The following is a 17,902-nucleotide window of genomic DNA, read 5'->3' on the forward strand; positions in this document are numbered from 1 at the left end:
GGCGGATTCTCCTGAATTCGCTCGGATTCAACCCCTTTGTACCCGGATTCAGTTTCATCCGTGTACAATGCATTTCCTTTATCATTCTTCCATTCTTCTTCATATCTTGTGTTCTTCATTGTGGGGGCGTTACTAAGGCATGAATAGCCTCGGCAATTCCCATCCCCACACTAAGCTAAAGCACTACACATCAATTGAAATTATTAGTCCCTCCCTCACTTCTCTCAAATATGACAATTATCTTGATCAAAGTAAATAAAAATCCAAAGATGAAAAAAATTGCAATACAAGAATTGAAATGCGAGTTAGGGAGTTAGAAATATTTAAAAATGGTGGTTTAGGGAGGACTCCACCAAACTCTCATTCTTGATGAGATGTCAAGGGGGCATGTTCAAGGTGTTGTTGATGTTGCTCAACACCTTGAAGAAATAATCAAAAGCTTGTTCATTATCGTTATAAAGCTCTTCAATAGACCTTTGCTCTTGTTGTTGGTCTTGATCGATGGCATTACCAATGTAGGGATTAAAAATCCCTTCAAATTCGTCGTCCCAAAGACCACAAACTTCATTAAGTTGATCATTAAAAATCTCTTGATTTGATGGAGACAATTCTTCCAATTTCTTCTCTTGGCCAATGAGGCCATCCTCTTCTTCTTTTATTGATTTTGATGAGCTTTGCAAGCTCTCCTTGTCACAATTCACTTGCTCTTTGAATGGAGCATCTTCAATTTTCTTCTTCCATTGGAGTTCCGACTTCTTCCTTTCATCCTTTCGGCTATAATGATCAATCATGAAACACGGTTCATGCAAACGAGGAGCTCTCATAGTCTTGTCAAGATTAAAGGTTATGCTTTCATCTCCCACTTCTAGAGTGAGCTCACCATGTTTCACATCAATCACCGCACCCGCGGTGTGTAGGAAAGGTCTTCCTAGAATGATTGGAATGTTGGAATATTCCTCCATATCAACAATGACAAAGTCCACCGGGATGAAAAACTTCCCAATTCGCACGGGGACATCTTCCCATATCCCTAATGGTGTCTTCGTCGATCTATTGGCCATTTGGAGTGTGATATTGGTGCATTTAAGCTCTCCCATCCCCAACCTTTTACTCACCGAGTACGGCATGACACTCACACTAGCCCCTAGATCACATAAGGCTTTGTTGATCGTTGTGTCGCCAATGGTACACGGTATTGAGAAGCTTCCCGGATCCTTTAGTTTTGGAGGTGAACTCCCTTAAAGTATTGCACTACTCACCTTAGTGAAGGCGATAGTCTCAAGTTTCCGGATTGACTTCTTCTTTGTGAGGATATCTTTCATGTATTTCGCATAGGCCGGTACGTGATTGATTAATTCCGTGAAAGGAATCGAGACTTCCAAATTCTTCACAATTTCCATAAACTTTCCAAGTTGGTCATCAAATTTGGGCTTGGCTTGACGACTTGGAAAAGGAAGTCTAATCACAATGGGCTCCTTCTCCTTGACCTTGTCTTCATTTTTCATTGAACTTCCTTCTTTTGATGATTCTCCATCTTTGGAGTTTTGCACAATTTCTTCCTTATCACTAGCTTCCACAACTTCATCCTCAACTTGCTTCTTCGGTGCTTCATACCTTGTACCACTTCTCAAGTGAATGGCACTAACCGTTTCATGTCTTGGGGGATTACTTTGAGGTGGTAATTGCCCCTTTTGTCTTTGTGAGCTTGAAGATGCTAGTTGAGTCAATTGGGTTTCCAACATCTTGGTGTGAGCTAGGATGTTGTTGATGGTGGTTTCCTTTGCTTGGCTATCTTTTTGCATTTGAGTGAAAAATTCTTGTTGATTCTTTTGCATTTGGAGGACCGCTTTTTGGACATCAAAACCTTGGTCATTTTGGTGATTGTATGGATTTTGATTTTGGTAACCTTGGTTTTGATTGTAAAAGGGTCTTTGATTTTGGTTTCTCATGGGAGGTGGGGTATATGCTGTTTGAGGGTTTTGAACATTTTGGCTTTTGTATGAGAGATTTGGATGGAATTTGGTGTTCTCATTGTAATAGTTGGAATAAGGGGTACCACTCTTGTATGCTTGGAAAGCATTCACTTGTTCATTTGTTCCCCTACATTCACTTTGGTCATGTCCCAAAGTTCCACAATTCTCACATATCCCACTTGGGATTGATGAAGATGCCGTCATGGCATTAACATGATGCTTTGGTGATTTTGAGGCTTCTTCAAGTCTAGCCATAGCTTTTTCAAACTTCAAATTGATTGTGTCAATATGAGCACTAAGTTGAGCACCCAATTGAGTAACGGAGTCCACTTCATGCTTTCCTCCTCTATAGCCTTGTGAGGTCTACTATATTGTGAGTTATGGACCGCCATTTCCTCAATCTTGTTCCATGTTTGATTGTCATCAACTTCGGTGAACATTCCATTTGATCCCATGTTGAGAATGTTCCTTGAATCTTCATATAAACCATTCCAAAATTGTTGTACCAAGAACCATTCGCTAAGTCCATGGTGAGGACATGAGCGACAAATTCCCTTGAACCGCTCCCAAGCTTCATACAAAGATTCTTCATCCCTTTGCTTAAAACCCGTTATTTGAGCTCTTAGCATGTTAGTCTTTTCCGGTGGGTAGAATTTTTTGTAGAAAGCTAGAGCCAACTTCTTCCAAGAATCAATTCCGAGAGTGGCCTTATAAAGGCCCTTCAACTATTGCTTCGCGATGCCAATTAGAGAAAAAGGAAATAAGACCCATCGAATTTGGTCTTGAGTTACATCGGTTTGAGAAATCGCATCACAATAGTCGCAAAAGGTTTCCAAATGAGAATGAGGGTCTTCACTAGGCATCCCCCCAAATTGGCTCCTTTTGACTAATTGGATAAAGGCGGATTTGGCAATAAAATTTCCGGTTAGATGTTGTGGTGTAGGAGTACCATTGGGTAGGTTCTCCTCGGTGGGTACGGAATGTGACGAGAATTTAGGCATTGTAGGTTGATTTTGGGTGGTATTGTGTAATGGGTTTAGGGTTTAGGGTTAAGGTTCCTCTCCTTCTCTTGCAAAAGGGTTGATGAACTCAATAGTTGGTTGAATAACCTCACTAATACCTCTCAAATTCCTCCTAGCAAGTCTCCCATTGTTTGTTAAGGTTCTTTCAATTTCACGATCAAAAGGTAACAAATTACCTTGTGACCTTCTAGACATGCAAAATATCAAACAACTTGAAAACAATTAGAACAAACCTTGAGGAGTTTTACTTCCCCAAGGCAAAGAAAAACACAACTAATAACAATGTAAGAAATCTAAATCAAGCAAACACCGTCCCCGGCAACGGCGGCATTTTTGATCGGTCCGTTTCGTGTTCACAATTAAAGGTGTGGTCGTTGGGTCACGTCCGAATCAAAACACAATTTATAGCTTCACAAACAACTCTACAATTAGTAAAGAGGCAAGTAAAGGTCGGATCCCAAGGGACGGGTATTGAAATGAGATTTCTATTGAAACTAGCGGTGTCTTAGGGGTGTCACAATTTGGGTTGATGTAGAAGGTCACTAACTAAAATAGAAATGAAAATAAACAAGCAAGATGAATTAAAAAGGTTGTAAACAATTGATAAAAAGAACTAGGGTGTCATGGGATCATAGCGGAATCATGGGAATTGATCATATAAACATGTTCTCAAATTATAAGCAAGCAATTATTGTTGTGATGGATTGAGTTGGGTTATATCTTACAATAGTAGGAAAGTTTGGGTCCCGGAGCCGAATCGATTAGATTGTACAACACCTACAAGTCGACTTAATCTTCCCTACTCAACAACATGCATGGTCTAATGAGACTCGAGTTGGTTTATGTCTTACAAGTCTCATTGAAAAGATAGGTGATGGGTAAAAAATGCAAGGATTCATAGGCTCGCATTTCATCAAACATAACATGTGCATGAGTTGAGATCAAAACAAGCAAGCAAATAAAACATGAAAGCATATTAATTTAAGCATGAATTATTCCCCATTTTGGTTTCCCCTAATCACCCATTAACCCTAGCTAAGAGACTACTCACTCATTATCATGTTGATCATGCTAGCAAGGTTGTCAATCATACCAACAAAATGAAACATGATGAATAAATGAAAGTAATTAACAATAATTAAAAAGGGATTAAGAGAATTATACCTACTAATGATTCCAATAATAAAGCAAAGATAAAAGAAGTACTTGATGTTTGATTGAGAGGTTGTCAATCTCCCAATAATAACCCAAATAATCTTCAATTACCCAAAATAAAGGATGAACAAAAGAGAGAATAAGGAAAAAAAAACTTGTATTAGAACTTGATTAATTGTTGATTACAAAACTAAAGAGCGTTTTGATTGATATTAACTACTCTAATTATTGATAAGAAGAACATGCTCTTCTAATTAGACTAATGGGGTATTTATAGTGGAAATTAGGGGGATGCATTAGGGTTAACTAAGGGCTAAACTAGTAATTACACTTTTTAGATTGAGCAGGGAAGAGCCGGTATTTTTCGAAGGAAGGGCTTATTTCTTTGTAGCTTGGAGAAGAGGAAATCGCGCTGTAGAGGAATCCGAGCGGTTTTGTGTCGGGAGGGGCGGATTCTGGCGATGGAACACGAGCGGCTTTGAGAGAATCCGGGCGGATTGTGGTGGCTAAACCCGAGCGTCTTGGTGGAAAACCGCACGGATTGTGCAGGTGGAGGACGGCCGGATTGTAGACAATCCGCACGGATTGTACCTCAGCAGGAGTTCTTCTTCTTTTCTTCCCTTTTCTTCATAAATTCCTTGGGGATTTCCTTGGGGACTCAAGGATCCTTTCTCAACATTTCTCATCTACTATCATATGTACAAAGGCCTTCTAATCTTGTCTCTCCTTGATGCTTGGTCATTGAATTCGATCAATTTAGTCTCGTTTTGCCATGAAAATGCAAGACTCTTACTCCTTTCCTACCAAGGGATCAAAATCTCAAAGAATATGCAAAACAAAGAACTAAAGATAATAAATGACCCAAATATGCACTAAAAAGCATGGGAACAAGGCTAATTCGGGGGCTAAATATGCGCTAATTATGGTCACATAAAATACCCAGTATTTTTATAAGAAATTTTAAAGATATATTTTAAAACAAAATAAGGCATTTTATATTTTATGAGTTTTATTATCGTAATAAGAATAAGAGTAGGGTAGTACAAGGGTAGTTGGGTTAGTCTTACATATTTTATTAATTTAGTGTTATAAAGAAACTACCTAGAAACTTCCTTATGACTAGTATATATAGCTACCTCATATACACCTAGATCATTATTTCACAAAAACACAACTCATCATATAAGAGAGGAGAAAGAGAGATTTAAGAGGAGATTTGAGAGAAGATTGTGAGACGATTTCACCACGCGCTAATATTATTCGCGGTAAGTAACTAAACCCTAATATAAATTGTTTACGTATTGTGGTTGACCCGTCTTTGACCACTAAGGGACACCTCTGACCGTTACCACCGTGGGCTATCTATTTGACCACCGTTGACTTGACTATAGCTATTTAACCATGGAGATTGTGGTGGTGGCTTGAACCGTGTACATGTGTGGTGGGTGTAGTTGTACCATATGCTATGGCAGATCATAGGACCGTGGCTAAGGGGGTGGTTTACTGGGCAAGTGATTGACACGGTGGTGACCAAGGGTGGTGCTGTTGGTGGTGATGCCGAGGGGAGTAATAGGGAATGGGTGTCTGTGTGTGTTGGTGTTAGGGCAAGGACACAAGTTTTGTTAGGGCTCAGGTAAGGCCGAGAGGAGGTGGTGTTGGTGTGGGTGGTGAACGGTGCTGACGGGTTGTTGTTTTGTGGTTGATGGGCGGTTGACGACGCAATGGTTAGGTAGTGTTGGTTGGCCGAGACATGGATTGTGGGTGTTGGTTTAATTGAGTAAATTTAATACCGTTTTAAACTTAAATTAGTCGTAATTATTTCGTATCATTGCTTGAATTAGGTGACGGTTTCTTTGAAGAAGCTTTTTGAGTTGCTTTGCTTGGATTGCTTAAGTAGAATTGTTATAAGGTAGGCTAGCTACTCAACATTTAATTGCGGGGTTTTCTTATGTGTATTGTAGATACCCAGTATCTGTTGAAACCCCAACAAACACCCGATGATTATCGGACTACAATAAGCTTAGGAGTCGCTACGTTTGATCGACAATATAACTACGCGTCGGAAAACTCAAAAAACGATTTCGAAAACAAAACATTTTCAAAACATTTCAAAAATACCTGAAGTGTTTGATGCACGAAAACGGGGTCGCAATGACACTAACTAGAGTCAAAACCGGCACCGGACCAAAAACCGACACAAAATTCAAATCCCGACTCCAACAACAAGTCAAACATAGTCAAACACAAAAAAAAATCCCCACAATGCTTCCATTCTAAGTATACACGGTACACTTGATGGTCAAGTACAACAATCATGTCCTTCAAAACCTAGAATAGAACAAAGCACAAATGCACATGCGTTATAGTGACAAGACAACTCGAAGACCAGCGGATATGCTCCCGCCTCTTCAAGCAGCCAATGTGGCCACGTCGCCCAAAACGCACACCACCACACAATCCTCTATAAATACCCCTCAAATGCCACCATTTGAAGGTAGGCGAGAGTCCGCCCCCTTTTTTCTCCCTTAAAATTCAAGACCTCAACTTCCCGAGTCAACAAACGACACGAATTTTCGACCTACCGATTGAAAATATGACCCTTACACATTGTTTTGTACCGTCATCGTGCATCAAATCACTTCACTTACCACTTCGACCAACTACACCATCACTAAAGCAAAGCAACACTCCATGCCTTAAAAATCGGTTTTAAATCGAGTTTTCTGACTCATAAGTTTACACTTTGTCGATTCCTCGTCAAGCAACCTAGCATGTAAGTATGAGGGTGCAATTAGTCCTCTTCTTTCATGTTCTTTTTATCTGTTTTTAAGACTTTAACATGATAAAAACATGTATAACATGATCCAAAATACGGATTGAATGAGCCAAAACCGAGTTTTGACATGAGGCGGAAGCTCCTAGTCGCAACTAGGTGGCTCGCGCCTCTTCTGGCACCCCAGATAGAACTCAAATGTGTTTTAGTTCGTCTTTCCTCTATTTTAATTTCTTATTTGTAATCGGTTTTTACCATTTAAAATATTCTAAATATTTTTTACAACAAGCACTTTTTAACCATAAATTATATCCACCCTTGGTTTCTTATACCATGACGGTTTAATCCTGTGACGCGGTGATAATATTTGGTTAATTACATTTTAAAGGGTATTTAAAATCCCTCTTTTCATTTGTTTACATTTGCAAAAAACCATAGTAGTCATACATACATAATCATCCTTGGCTTTACATACCATGTCGGTTTAACCCGAGTACGATGATAAACTTTGACAAATTACAAAGCAATGAACTTAATATAATTAGTTCATATCAAGCACATTTTATACTTTAATTACAATGCAATGAACTTAACATAATTAGCTCATATCAAATATTTTTGCATCTTTTCTTACAAAAATATTCATGTCAAGCTTGCAAAACTGAACCCGACATCAAATATTATCAAAACAATGATAATTATTCTGAGTCCCGTTCTTCACATTAGCACAAAAAAACATTCTTAACGATCGTTTCAACAAAAGCGGGTTTTAACACTCTTTTACAAACAATTTCATAAACGTTTTTCAACAACTAGGACACACCCTTTGGGTCGTCGCCTGACTCGTGGCTAAACAGGCCTTATGATTTCAAGTTTTCATTCCTGGGCAAGCTCCCTTGCATCGCCATACGACTCCTGCCTCAATAGGCTGCCTGGTGCTGCTCCTGTCCCATTTCCAGCACTCGTCTAGGACGATCCCAACTTCGGTTAACCCGAATACAGGACGGATCAGATTGATGAGTTTACATTTTACACTGTAAAACTGTTGGGAAATGTGTCCTCAACAATAGTGCGATCACATGATTTAAATATCATTATTAAATCTCATTTTAAAGAATACAATTGGGAAGTATTTATACTGTCAACTGGTCAATATATATCGGTAATGATTGGCTGACTAGAGTTTGACATTACTGTCGTGAGACGGTGGTGATCAGTTGACCCCCTAGGTCATACCTATAGGGCAACACTCTTAATTGATTATTTAATTAATCGTATAATGTTGCGAGTTAATTAAATTACTTGAAAATTGACGGACGATTTTGGAAGTGAAATTTACGTATCAAATTGAAATGTGATTAAATGAGATACGGTCTGAGTAATTGAATTGTATCATTACTCGGATGAAATTATTGTTTAAAGAAACAATTGAAATTGAATGAATTATTATAAATACAATCTGTTGTGATATATAAATGGCAAAATATTTTGGCACAAGTAATTATGAAATTACTAAGTCGATTTTTTGTGTGACGTATTTTATTAATACGTTGATTTTTAATATGTTAAAAATACATAACAAATTTATGTCACATATGACATGTGACATATTGACAATTGACAAAAATAATATGGAATCCATATTATGTAAAGTGCCGAAAAATTGGAGGAGAATTAGGCTAAAATTGTGTTTACATTTTTAGTGGTGAACATAATGATTAAAGGCAAGTGTAGCCATGCAACCCTTAATACATTGTGAAGACAAATTAGCCCATGCATTGGGCTCTCCTTCCCTCCCAGTCGGTTTCTACATAGAAAAGACAAGGGGCTTTTCTTTTATTCATTCACTACTTCTCTACATAATTTTCTAGTGTAAGATTATTATGTTTTCTCTACATTTTTGGTGAGACATTTTAGAGAAAGAAAAACCACATAAATCATTTACTCCTCTTGGCCGAAATCTTTCAAGAGAGACAAAAATATTTTGTGTCAAATTTTTAAGTAAGACTAATCTTAATAACTAGATCATATTATTTTAGTCTTTAAGATGTATTCCTTGGGTATATGCTTTTGGGAGGGATTCTACTTTTGAGTCCTTGTTCTTCCATTTGGAGAGCTCAAGAACAAGTGAGTAGGTGAACTCACTTGTGCCCATAAATCCGATTTTTTATGGTGAGAAAATTATTTTTTCTTCCTTATGTTGTTTATTAGTTTGCATGCATAAGACCTTTATTAATTTTATGACAAATTAATTTTAAAACATATATGAGTATGTTAGTGTATATAGATCTACATTTCTTTCAATCGGTATCAAGAGCCACGGTTGTTTGCATGCAAATCGGTTAAAAGTTTTTCCGAGTTATAAGAATAACAAATAAAACTTGTAAAATTTGTGTTATTATGAGATATCACGAAATTAATCCATGCATATTAATATTTCTGGTCCTAAAATGTTTTAGGATATTTTGGTTAATTTTACGGATTTTTATTGTTCATAATTTACAATAATGGCATTTAAATGTGATTTTATGAGTAAAAATGTCATTTTTGGTCTAAAATTAGCTATACTTCGAATTTTACCTTGATTTTTGGATATGTTGTCACATATATTATTTTGAGATAACCTGTAAAGTTTCATAATTTTTGGACTTGTGATGCTCGAAAAATGGATTTTTCATTTTTAAATTCGGATTTAAGTGAAAAATAGGTTAATATGAGTTAAATTTCAAATCTGGTCATAGAAAATTAATATGTTGTCACATGCAATTTTACAAGATGTGTGTAAAATAATTGGCTATAAAGAAGTTTTTTTGCATGATTTATGGATTTTTGAAGAAAAATAGCATAAATAGTGACATTATTAGTGTAAAATTAATAAAAACATAATCTATGACTTAGGAAAAACGTCTAATGTTGCTTTTTATTATCATTTTCAGATCTAAAATTGAAAAGTTTATGAATATAATTTTTCCATGTTTTTATGATTATTTTATTAAAAAATCGATAAACCGCAACATTGTTTTTCCGGAAAAATTTCGAAATTTTTAACCTAAGATTTTGAACATTATGAGTGTCATGGAATTTTTCCAGAATGTTCATGAATTTAAATTTCAAATTTCAAATTTATTTGAAATTTTGTGATTTATTTGAAGTTAAATAGCTTATTTTTGTAATTTTTGGTCCATTTATGAACAATTTTGTAAATATGGGTTAATTATGGTCAAATTATTAGTGAAGACTATATTTTGAGTCCTAAGAGGTTAGGGTAATTAACTTATGCATAAATATGAGTTTATGCATTTTTGTGATTATAAAATGTTGAAATCACGCAAATCCGTAAAAACCGAGTAATATGCGATATTGGCTAATTAAAGGCGATTTAGCATAAAAATTGAGCATGTTCATACATATTATAATGCTGCATTTTCTTTATGATTGTCATAATTTTAATTTATGTAATTTTGAATTATGTAATTTTACTTAGTATGGCCTTAGATTTTAATTGGTATTTCCCGAAATGTATGGGAATATCGATTCGGTTGTAATTTTTATTGTGATCTCGTATCACCGTTTTGTAATTAAATAGATTTATTTTATTTTAGTTACAAATGTATAATAGGAAATTATGTAATTTATTATGTAATTTTATTCATTCCGGAGTTCCAAAAGACGGATTTCTTCAAGACTGACGATACATAAAGACGGTGTTACCTCGAGATGCGTGCCACAACCGAAGTTCAAGGGACCAATGGAGTTGGTTTCCGAATATGTAATAGTTAAAGAGTTTTTCTATTTTAGGAAAGGCCATACTAGGATTTTTATCTTTATGCTTGCATTTTATTTTATGTCACATGCATCGCTAAATCGCCATAACTAAAACATGCATCCTTATTTTATCGAGTTTATCGACCGTGTCAATTAGAATTATCGTAGTTCACCGCTTTAGTTCACTTAAAACGTGATAGATAATAAATTGACATGACCTCTCGCTAAAACAAACAATTGAGACATAGCCTTACCAAATAAGAGAAACCATGAAAACCTATTTCGCGAGGGAGTGCGCTCGGCTACCCCGGGGTACAAACCTTGTTACGTAGGGGAAGTGGGTGATGAATGTTAATCCACCGAATTCATATTGATAAGGGATGTATCGGCTACCCCGTGCCCAAGTTGATGTGGGTTTGGATAATGGACACATTTATTCGAAATTTGGATTGAACTCAACAAAAGTTATTGATAAGGGTTGCATCGGCTACCCCGTGCCCTTGTTGATGTGTTTTGGGCTATAGATAAACATTAGAGTAATTTTATCGACCAAGAGTTCTAAAAGTAGAATCGATTAAAAGGTTAATCCACCGAGTTATATTGATAAAGGTTGCATCGGCTACCTCGTGCCTAAGTCAATATGAATTTGGGTCTTGGAATCATTTATCATAGTTGGGTAGAGGTCACTATGTAAATGCTTTACTTGTTATTTACAAGTATTAATAAAACGATAAATGTTAAAGTTTTCCACTATTCCGTTTTTATATTGTTCTATTTCTTTGCCACAATTCATATACGATATCATTTCGTTTTTGATTCAAATCTCCATTAAAACATCGTAACTAAAGACAAATATGAATTTGCTTCTAAAACCTCAAGTGAACCATTGCTAAGGATCTCTTGTAAAGAGTATAGATAAAGGTTATTCATTATCAAACAGGTTTTTGATTCTTGACTAACACATCTACTTACAATGGATTGTTATGTTTCATATACTTAATTGAATTAAGTACCTTGAAATGATAAATTGTTTTGGTAATTAGATTTGTTGGAATTCATAATTGACCAAAATAACGCAACCACTTCAACGAAAGTTTTAAGACTAAAACGAACAAATGAAGAGTAATCTTCATGAATTCAATTTTGCTTCTCAAAGCAAAGACTCATTGAAATAAGTGGGAGCATTCTCTTAAACCGTTAAGATGAGGACGAGGTTCAAGAAGTAAAGATTATAATGGAATTGATACAAGGTAATGTTAAAGGTAAAGTTGTTGAGAATGACGATACTAAACCTATCAATCCCAACCGATAAAGTTTCCATTGTCTTAAATGTTGGACACGAGAAAGGAAACTACCCCAAATTATTGAAGAATCAGCAAGTTAGTTGTGGGACATCTAATGGGACCTTCTTCTTTAAAAGTGTTTATTTGATTAAACGTAAATTTTGCTAGTGCCACTTCGTCAATATTAGAAACCAGTGGAGGTTTTCATCATTGTATTCGACACATAAGATGATTAGAATATGACGACTAGCAACAATAATGTTGAGAGATAGAGTAATTGTGTACTCAATCTAGTTTTTGGATTTAAAGTTGTACTTAATTGTGACTATTAAGTGCATAAACTCTAAATAAGAATATAAACTTGTTAAGATACAAAAGAGGTTTTCACTTTTGTGACCCTATACACCACGATTTGATGTATGGCTAGCCCATTATCAAGGTGATTATATTCTAAACCAAACTAGAATGATATATCATGTAGATGATGTAAGATTTAAACTGGTAACCCAAGATTAAACCTTAAATTTTGGAATGATGAACGCAAAGAGTTATCGAGTACTCTTGAAACCATTAGATTGTTAATGGTATATGCGTATCTTGTATTCAAAGCTAGATGTCTCGTGCCTTTTGGTTGAAAAGGAGATCGAGGTTGTAAATCATCAATCCAAAATAGGTTGATCATTATCTTTTACCAACGATTTAAGTTTACGCTAATGTGTTCACTTAATTAGGTAAATAGAGAAATCTTTGAAGAGTTCAAAGAAGCACGATTTAGTCGTGATGGGGTTATCAAAGTGAAGACTTTGATATAAGCCAAATGAAATGTGATATAGCATCACAAGTTAATCTCTCTTATCACGCATTATGAAATAATGTGTGGATGGATAAGAAATCAAACGCTATTTGATATGGTTTGGACTTCAATCAAGTTACTTTGAGTTACTTGATCCTTTTGGGGATTTTATCATCTTTGTCTAAATTATTTTTCCACTAAATCGAATCATATGAGATATGAAATGGTAAGGGTACCATGTTTGTAAGTTTTTCAAAAAACAAATGCTCATTTTTCCCTTTCCAACTATCACGAGTACGACGAGTTTGCGGCTCGTGAAGCTGTCTTTCTAAAAATACAAGTTTATTTCTAGAAGACAGAGTGGGAGAAATTATTCAAGAGCCACAAAGAATGCCACAAAGAATGTTATGTCGCAAGAAACTGGTCTTTCTTGGCTACATGAGACGTTTTGTGTAAGACATTGTTTCTTCAAAACCTAGGAGGTTAAATTCGTCACTTGTTAAAATGATGAATTCATGCTACTTTTAAGAAAGTAAAGAGCTTATAACTTACAAAAGAAATTGTTTGATTCAAGTTGATTACTTCTAGAAAGTAATGAACAAATGACTTACATAAGAGTGTTTAAGTCACAACTCAATACAAGGCTTAGAGCCATGAGAATCCGAAATAAAAGGCTTGATTAGTGACAAAGGGTTTTGCACTAATAAAGAGATATTTCAAAGCAAGATTGGTTGCAAAGAGTTTTGCACTAATTGAAATGCTTAAGTCTATTTGGATCTTCTTAGGGATTGTGTTTCATTATGAGGTTATGAAATACATAGCGAATAAATCTAAAACCCACTTCTTCAATAGAAGGAATGTATTCAATACATGTCATGAGTTTTGTAGATTCTTGCAATCCTAAGATAATGTGAAACTTAAGAGAGAATCTTAAGTAGGACATCAATGAGTTGGAATCAACATTTTGATCATGTGATAAAACATTTCTCGATAAGTCGAGAAGTTGTGTTTATACATGGAGTTTAGTGGGAGTTACGGAATTTTTAATTAGTCTTATATGTGGATGACATATTGATCATTGCGAATGATATAAGACTTTTGGAGTATTATAATACATCTTTATTATCCGGATTTATGAAGATAAATCCACATGATATTAGCGTCAATAAGAAGTCTTATGTTGATAAGATTCATGACTAGTTCAATTAATTTGAACATATTTGATTGATTTCATTTGCTTCATTTGCGGATCAATTAAATGAGTAATGATGTATAACACTTCATATGCTTTGAGTATGATGAATTGTTTTCAAAATCGAATTTAAGTAATCTTTACCAAGTAAGCTGTAAAGATTACCCTTAAGTGCTTGCAGAAGCATTAAGGAAGTAAAGCAAAGTGTTTATGATGCAATATTGTGTAAGGGTGTTACACAAGTGACAATTGACAATTGAGATTGCGCATGGTTTCCGACAAAACCATAATCAAAACACACTAGGATGGTTAAGATACCATTGTGGCAATGTTAATTAAGAAGTAGATTTTCTAGAATCGTTCTAGGCAATAAAGAACAATGAGAGATATTTATAACGGAAATTGAGTACACTTGCGATCATGAGATGTGCAAGAAAGATGAGTCCCGCACACTGTGAAAACAGTGGGAGCTATTCTTAGGCTAGAGGGCCTATGTCTTGATTGGATCTCGACACGTACTCAGAAAGTTTTGTAATACAAATGTATACATTACAAAGGAAAACGAGTATGTAGTGAGGTTGAGTAAGGTACAAGAAATTGATAAAACCTACTAACCAAAGCCTTCTCAAAGGCTAAACATGATGAGTCATGTCATTTCAATTGAATTGAAATGAACAACTATGTACAAGATCAAATTAGATTATAGAACATGAAATAGTAATCAGGCATTGACTATTCATGTGTGATAATCACATTTGTCGTTCGAGTTTTATTTTAAAACTCTTTTATTATACTTTGTTACATCCAAACGGGTTGTAGAGACAATTAAACCCCGTTAAAGTGAACACGGATTAGCATAGTATTCGCCCATAGTCACTTGTATGAGGTGACGTCTCGAAGTGACTAGAGTGTGATGCGATTGATGGCAAGTTCAAGTGCCATACAGTCATGTGAGATGACTAGTCGATCACATAGGCAGATGTTATGAACACCTTGTCGGGCCTTATGACCGCTTATAGAGTTACGCAAATTTATATAGCCTGGTCGTGGCGAGAGCTGCTATAGTATTCTAATGAGTCGATTTTTTTGACTAAAGACTATTCACCTAAGATGGCACAGTTTGATTAACTTTGATTTGTGTTACTACGACCTTCGTAAATGGGGTCAAATGGGCATATTTTGGGTTATGATGGTCGTGGCTAGTCGAAGGGAATGAGTGCGATAGGAATTGTCCATCCCCTTGTCAGGGTTAAAACAATATCTCAGGGCCACTCGAGGAGTAATGAACTGGAAATGCGTGGCCACGCTCGGAAAGTATCTATGATAGATAAGTCCGGTCAATCAGTTATTCTCCAGATCGAGGAAACCACTCTTGATGTGATCACTTGCAAGTACGACCTGAAAGACACCTTGCATTGAGTGGGAGATAGTAATAGGACAAGAGAATTGGTGACGTACACTTGTCGAGGACAAGTGGGAGATTGTTGGGAAATGTGTCCTCAACAATAGTGCGATCACATGATTTAAATATCATTATTAAATCTCATTTTAAAGAATACAATTGGGAAGTATTTATACTGTCAACTGGTCAACATATATCGGTAATGATTGGCTGACTAGAGTTTGACATTACTGTCGTGCGACGGTGGTGATCAGTTGACCCCCTAGGTCATACCTATAGGGCAACACTCTTAATTGATTATTTAATTAATCGTATAATGTTGCGAGTTAATTAAATTACTTGAAAATTGACGGACGATTTTGGAAGTGAAATTTACGTATCAAATTGAAATGTGATTAAATGAGATACGGTCTGAGTAATTGAATTGTATCATTACTCGGATGAAATTATTGTTTAAAGAAACAATTGAAATTGAATGAATTATTATAAATACAATCTGTTGTGATTTATAAATGGCAAAATATTTTGGCACAAGTAATTATGAAATTACTAAGTCGATTTTTTGTGTGACGTATTTTATTAATACGTTGATTTTTAATATGTTAAAAATACATAACAAATTTATGTCACATATGACATGTGACATATTGACAATTGACAAAAATAATATGGAATCCATATTATGTAAAGTGCCGAAAAATTGGAGGAGAATTAGGCTAAAATTGTGTTTACATTTTTAGTGTTGAACATAATGATTAAAGGCAAGTGTAGCCATGCAACCCTATAATACATTGTGAAGACAAATGAGGGCATGCATTGGCTCTCCTCCCTCTCTCCTTGGGCCGGTTTTTAAGAGTGAAAAACTAATTGTTTTTCCTCTTAATTTACCTTCTATACAATAATAAAATGTTATTATTCATTCATTCTTATTCATCATCTAAAAATAAGATATCTAGAGAGATAAAAGCTCTCTTCTTCTCCCTCCACAAAAACCGAAAATAATCAAGTGTTTACATTATTTTTGGGTCAATTTTCTACTTGATTAATATTATACTAGTATTTGTAATATTAATTAAAATTAAGAGGAGCCTTGGGTATAAAGCTTGGGGAGAGATCTTATACTTAGATCTTGTTCATCCATAAGGAAAAGCTCAAGATCAAAAGAGAAAGGTGATCTCTTTTGTGCCCTTAAATCCGAAATCAACAATGTAAGGACATGATTTCTCTTCTATTATATTATTTGTTTGCATGCATAAAATCCGTTTTATTTTATGACAAATTAATTTAGACATATATGAGTATGTTAATATGTATATAAATCGACATTTCCTTCAAAAACAATCCTTTTAAGATAAATGGATCGTGTTGAGCACCATAAACCTAACTCGGTAAATGGATGTTTAATTTCCATCTTGCATGCAAATCAACGTTAAATCCAACTTCACATCAATTACTTGATACTTGGATAAACAACCGACACATCAAATCTCACATGGTAGGTTTAAACTTGTGGACGCGCATTCATGCATTTAACCCGTTACGCTTTAGATCGGTCGGATTCGAACGGTTTCCAGGCATCCCATAATTGCTTGGTGGCGACTCCGAACATCTCTAGCATCAATTTGAGACCTTCACCGAGATGACACTGACCGATCTAAAGCGATCAGGTCGAAAGCATTTCTACGCCGCCGAGCGTGGCTTTCCGACCGCTACGCGTCCACAGATCGGCACGGCGTGCAGGTGGCCCATGTCCACTGATTGGCGACTCCGTTGTGGAAAACTAGGACACTTGTGTCTTTGCGATCCCTAGATGGTGAAACTCGAACAAGGTCTTTATTTGAAGTGCATTAATTGATATTACGGTCATAAGTCGGGTTTCTTGTCCGGGCCCATAACCTAACCTTTATCGACCAATTGGCTCGTCCCGTCGGCGTGAGTTTTCTCATTCCCGCGTTTCAAATCCTGATTGCGTCAAGCATACCATTGGCGTTACACATTTCTGTTTCGTTAAAGAGCATCACTTCCCACGTGCATGAGGCTAGGGCACCAACCTTACATAGTTTGTTTAGATTGGCATCCCTCTTGAAAATCGGGGATTGATCGCTTGGTGTGTAACCACCCTTATTAAGCTAAAACCCGTGTCAGCATTATATATAATATAATGAATTGTGAGTGCTTATGTGCTATGTGATCATAAGTCCTTCCGTATCGTTTCAAAACTTTTAAAAACACCATTTTGCGCCGTTATAATGGCCATTTTAAACCTCGGTCTTCCACCGACCGTTGCAAACGTTTTTCATGCCGTTTTAGTGACGATTTTCAAACCCGGTTTTACAACCGTTTCAACAAAAATACCTTTTTCATGCCGTCGTAATGACGATTTTCAAACTAGGTTTTTTAAAGCTGTCTCAACTAAAACACCTTCTTCATGCCGTCGTAATGACGATTTTCAAACCCGGTTTTTTTACAACCGTCTCGACTAAAACACCTTTTTCATGCCGTCGTATTGACGGTTTTCAAACCCGGTTATACAACCGTTTCAAC

At 35.9% G+C, this 17,902-nt stretch overlaps 1 non-coding gene across 1 annotated transcript; it reads left to right on the forward strand.

The window, feature by feature from the left end:
• Positions 1 to 2,495: 2,495 nt before the first annotated feature.
• On the forward strand, positions 2,496 to 2,602 carry LOC141602864 (small nucleolar RNA R71). Its single transcript, XR_012524770.1, has one exon. It is a non-coding gene; the product is annotated as a small nucleolar RNA R71 (small nucleolar RNA).
• Positions 2,603 to 17,902: the final 15,300 nt, after the last annotated feature.

Source organism: Silene latifolia, chromosome 9 (genome assembly GCF_048544455.1).
Source record: "Silene latifolia isolate original U9 population chromosome 9, ASM4854445v1, whole genome shotgun sequence".
Classification (NCBI taxonomy): Eukaryota; Viridiplantae; Streptophyta; class Magnoliopsida; order Caryophyllales; family Caryophyllaceae; genus Silene; species Silene latifolia.